The sequence below is a fragment of the Meleagris gallopavo genome, chromosome 1 (assembly GCF_905368555.1).
Source record: "Meleagris gallopavo chromosome 1, MGAL_WU_HG_1.1, whole genome shotgun sequence".
In the NCBI taxonomy this organism is placed as follows: Eukaryota; Metazoa; Chordata; class Aves; order Galliformes; family Phasianidae; genus Meleagris; species Meleagris gallopavo.
Window position 1 is genome coordinate 123,863,435 of NC_139404.1, and position 6,000 is coordinate 123,869,434.

A 6,000-nucleotide genomic window follows, 5' to 3' on the forward strand; every position below is an offset into this window, starting at 1 on the left:
TTTTGTTTAGCACGACATGCCCTATAGCAAATTCTGACGTCACTCAATTCTTCTGAGAGGATTTTGAAGAAACTTTCATGGAATATTAGCTTGCTCCTCAGCTGAAAGGAATATTGAATATAAATCATTTATACTGATCATGCAAAAACAACTTTCAGTCGAATTACTTGCATTCATTCACTTGATAGATGTTCACAACATCCACATTACGTAGAGGACTAATTCTTTGCCAGGGCACACATCTGAGTGAGTCTTTGTACCTTTCTCTCAGTTGTACACTAGACATGCATGTTTTGAATGAAACATTCAACTGTGTTGACATAAGCTTCCCAAGGAGACAGGTGTACTGGGTTTGGGGTTATATTTACTCACAAGGAGAGCATTCAACAGGCACAGCAGATGAAAGAATCTGGATGAAAGATCATGTCTCCATTAGAAATAAGGAAACTTGTACCTGAGTTTAAAGGTTTCTTTTGGTCCAGCCCAAAATTCACTTTAATGTGAGGGTTGTTTCAGTCAACATTTAAAGGGGAACTGGAGGAGTTGGAATTAATATAATAATTATCTCATTACAGTACTTCTCCTATTTACATTTTCAGAAGAGAGATTTTAAAATTTACATAGAAATGAATATTCACTAAGAGAAAGTTCATGGAAAACAAGCCAACTTGTAGTAACCCTGTTTCATGAAATAACATTGATCATTTATTTCCATTACATGCTTTGGTTTCATAAGCCTAGATAATTCTCAAACATCCCATATTTTACATGCTATCTGTATATTTAGAAATTTCATATCATAGTTTTTGAATAGTGTAATGAGACTGCAAAAAGAAGACAAAAAATTTAACCTGTTTAGTCTAAAACTATTCAATCAAAATGAAAGCTGTGTGCAATGTGGATATTTTTGTGGAAGTTGCCAAAGGCAAGAGAATTACAAGGTTTCAGATGAAAACATGACTAGCTTCTGGTTCAGGTACCTCCTTCTCTTATTTCAAAGTGGAAGTATTTTATTAGCCTTTCTAATGTTTATATTTTGATTGACTGGAATCTATGAGAAGTAAAGTGGCTTAAGTTAAAATACTTGTGAGTAAGCATGTGGGGGAAGGTGCAAATGATGAGAAATGGTTCAAATCCATATGACTCACTTTCCCAGGCAGAGCTTTTCTGCATGCATCCACACCAATTCACAGCTGAAAATAGAAATAGACCAGATCCTTAAAGATAGAAAAACCATCACTGACTTGGAAATGGTAGCTGTAAAGTGACTTTATCAGTCCTCACATACTTACAGTATGTGACAATTAGTACTGTCCAAGCAGGACATAAATGCAATTAATAAAAAGTGTACTGTGGATTTTTATTTGTTTGCTTGCTGAAATAGTATAAAAACAGTTTTTAAAAGTCCTGGTTCAAGTGAAGAAAGAGGCTGAAACAGTACGCTCAGTGTTTGCCTCATTTGAACTGGAGCTACAAAACCCCTTACTATTATATCCAAAGGCAAGTCAAGAGAGGTCTCGTAGGGGTCTGAAACTGCTTGGCAGTTCAAGCACTTGACTGGAATAAAAGAAGATAAATGCTTAACAGAAGGTGAAAGAGACTAGGTGTGCAATTTCCATGTATGGATACCAGATTATCTGGATAATTTGGAAAACATCTGCTGTTTGGGGAAATATGCAGTGCAATTGGATTTGCAGAAGAACCACTTAATCATAGAATCATTCAGGTTGGAAAAGACCTCTAAGATCATGAAGTCCAGCTATCAATGCATCACCACCTCTAAACTATGTCCCTCAGTGCCACATCTACACGTCTCTTGAATAATTCTAGGGAAAGTGATTCGATCACTTCACTAAGCAGCCTGTTCCAATGCTTCATAACACCCTCTGTGAAGAAATTTTTCCTAATATACAACCCAAATCTCCTCTGGCACAACTTGAGGCAATTACCTCTCTTCTTATCACTAGTTACCTGGAAAAATAGGCCACCAATCACCTCACTAAATCTCCCTTTCATCCAATTGTAGAGAGTAATATGCTTCTCCAGATTAAACAATCCCAGTTTTCTCAACTGCTCCTCCTAAGACATATGCCCTAGATCCTTCACCAGCTTAATTAGACTTCTTTGGACATGCCTTAGTGTCTCGGTGTCTCGATATTTCTCTTGGAGTGAGAGGCCTGAAGCTGAACAGAAATGCAGCCTTAGCAGCACCAAGTAAAAGAGGACAATCATTTTCTTAGTCCTGCTGGCTACACCTTTTTTTGGTACAAGCCAGGATGCCACTGGCCTTGTATACCTGGGCACACTGCTGGCTCATGTTCAGTTCATGGCTGTCAACTAACATCCCCACATTTCCTCCATGCAGCTTTCCAGCCACTCTGCCCCAAGCATTGATGGGGTTGTTGTGACTGAAGTGCGTGACCCGACACTTGGGAGTGTTGAACTTCATACAATTGGCTTCGGCCCATTGATCCAGCCTATCCAGATCCTTCTGTACAGCCTTCATACTCTCGAGCAGATCAACACTTCCTCCAAACTTGGTGTCATCTGCAAACTTACAGAGAGTACATTCAATCCCCTCTTCCAGATCATCAATAAAGATATTAAATAGGACTGGCCCCAGTACTGACCTTTGAGAATCATAGAATCATAGAATGACCTGGACTGAAAAGGACCATAATGATAACCTAGTTTCAGCCCCCCTGCCATGGGCAAGGTAGTCAGTTAGTAGTCCAAGCTGGAGGCCTCAGGCCTGAATGCAGTACTCCAGGTGGGGCCTCACAAGAGCTGAGTAGAGGAGAGTTGAAGAGGGGATAGTGTCCACCCTCAGCAAGTATGCCCATGATACAAAGCTGGGAGGATTGGCTGACACACCTTGAAGGCTGTTCTGCCATCAGCAAAACCTGGACAGGCTGGAGAGCTGGGCAGCAAGAAACAAAAAGCAAGTGTAGAGTCTCGCACCTGGAAAGGAATAACCACAAGCATCAGTATGGGTTGGGACATGACCTGCTGGAGAGGGGCTCTTGGAGAAGGACCTGGGGGTCCTGGTGGACAACAGGTTGGCCATGAACCAAAAGTGTGCTCCGGTGGCAAGAAGGCCAATGGGATCCTGAGATGCATTAAAAGGAGCGTGGCCAGCAGGTCAAGGCAGGTGATCCTTCCCCTATACTCTGTCCTGGTCAGGCCTCACCTGGAGTACTGTATCCAGTTCTGGGCTCCCTGGTATAAAAAAAGACAGGGATCTCCTGGAGAGATACCAGTGGAGGGCCACAAAGATGATAAAAGTCCTGGAGCATCTCACCTATGAGGAAAGGCTGATTGAACTGGGTCTGTTCAGCCTTGAGAAAAGAAGACTCAAAGGGGATCTTACTAATGTTTATAAATATCTTAAGTATGGGAGTCAAGAAGACATGGCCAACCTCTTTTAAGTGGTCTGTGGGGACAGGACAAGAGGAAACGGCCATGGACTGGAACATAGGAAGTTCCGCACCAATATGTGAACTAACTGCTTCACAGTGAGGGTGACGGAACACTGGAACAGGCTGCCCTGGGAGGTTTTGGATTCTCCTTCTCTGGAGATATTCAAGCCCTGTCTGGATGCCTACCACTGCAGCCTGCTGTAGGAGGCCTGCTTTGCAGGGGAGCTGATGGTCTCTGGAGGTCCCTTTCAACCCCTACAGTTCTTTGATTCCGTGATCTGGATTTAACTCCATTTACCACCACTCCCTGTGCCTGGACTCCTAGTCAATTTTTTACCCAGTGAAGATTACACCTGTTTACACAATGGGCTACTAGCTTCTCCAGGAAAACACTGTGGGAGATAGTGTCAAAGGCTTTACTAAAATCTAAATAAGCTACATCCACAGACTTTCCCTCATCCAGTAGGTAAGGAAAGATACCTGGAGATACTGGAGATGAGGTTGGTCAGGCCAGACCTGCCTTTCATGGACAGATGCTGGCCAGATCTGAAATGAAATTCCTTTAATCTATTTATGCTGTGAACTGTGTAAATTCCAGTTCTACTGGAATTTGATCACACATATAAAATGAAAGAGTGGTGATTTTAAAAAAAATGCATTTGACTTTTGCTACCCTCTCCTTCTACTGAGACCAGCTGTGTGATTCTCTTTAGAATCATAGAATAGGGTTGGGTTGGAAGAGACCTTAAAGATCAAATTCTAGCCCTCCTTCCACAAAAAAGGATACATTCAACTAGATCAGCCCCATGCAACTTGGCCTTCAAGGCCTCCAGTGATGGGGCATCCACAGCTATTCTGGGCAATCTCTTCCAGTGTCTCATCAACATAATCATGAAAAATTTATTCTTTATATCTAATGCAAATCTACTCACTTTCAGTTTAAATCCTTTATACGTTGTCCTACCACTACATATTTTTGCAAAAAGTCTTTCTTCATCTTTCTTATAAGCTCTGTCTTATGATGAGAGAGTTAAGAGCAGGCTGTGCACTTCAGAGGATTCTCCTTGTTAGGTCACGTGCCAGAGAAAATATACTAATACATCTCTCATTTTAAAAGCAGAAGTTGTTTCTTCTAAGCAGCACTCAGTGGTGCCATAGCTAGATTTTGTTTTGGATCTAGAAGAAAAAAGCCTTGGTCCCAAAGCTAACATGAAGATTTACATTGAATGTAGAATTACTATACTTCTGCAAGTGCATAGCTACTTCCATCTCACACACACTGTGTATGTACTCTCAGCATGCATTCTTGGATTCTTGGATTACATAATCATATACACAGGTATATGACATTACTCTTCAGAGTATCTTCCCTAAGAAAGATTCATTCACCCAGGAAACCACTCAGTGCCAACAGTGATAAAGAAACATACGCATTCTCCTATTTTCAGTAAAGGTCAGCTGCAGTGAAATAGGAATCATGTAAGATTCATACCATTCATCAGAAAAGAGAAGGTGGGTGAGGTCTCTACAGGGAAATGGGTTCAATTGGGTATTCTTAAAAGCATTTCAAAGTGGCAGGATCAGAAAGGGTTAGGTAAGTTATTAATCTCAGTTCAAAGAACATGCGAGTAAACTCCCTGGTGCACAGAGAATTAGATTGAATCCTTATGAAACTGCTAACCTGTTGGCTCTGAATATTACAGAGGAATTAAAAACAGGAGGAAAATAAGTAGAATAAATATACTTTTTCCTATATAGTAATAGTTTCTTGCCAGCTGACTGATTTTTTTTTTTTTTCATTTTCATTTCAAACGCAGAATATGAGGGGCTTGGTTTTCCCTTTCTGGTTTTCTGTTGGTAGTAATTTTTATCCATTTTGCTGAAATACTTTCCTCTGCATCTGCAAGAACAAGCAATGCCACTCAGGAAACTCTACTAATTATTTATTGTGGACAAACCCATACAGAAGCTTTCTACATCTGGGTGGTCAATTTAATATTACACAGTGAGTTCAAATGGACTGGAAACAAAACAGCAGAAGGAAGATAAAGTAGTGACCAAGAAAATTTAGACATTCTTAAAGCAAAGTAACTTATTTTGTTAAATACAAATGTATTTATTTATTAGTCTGAGCTCTCAAGTGTATCAAGAAAACATTTCATAATTATTTTAGGCTTGAACAGGTCAGATTTCTCAGGACACAGAAGTAATTCTTGGTCATGTCAATACATTTGTAAGTGTAGTCAAGAACAAGTTTTTGTAAAATATTGTTAAATACCATTAATATAATAAAACAGAAAGTAAACAAAGAAAGGATATAAAAGAAGAATGCAAAAAAAAATCATACGCTAGAGAAAAATTGATTTAAGGACTTAAGTGCTGAGGGCCAAAGTTGTAAATGAAGACAATATTTTTTAAATATTATAGTCTGCAGAAATTAGGTATATTATGCACTGTAACATCAAATTCTCTAGTATGAATCATTAAACTGAAGAATTATAAATACTTAATATGGAGTAATATCAACTACAACAAATTAGAGATCATATCAATAGGAAGGTAGGGAAGAAAACAAAGTGAA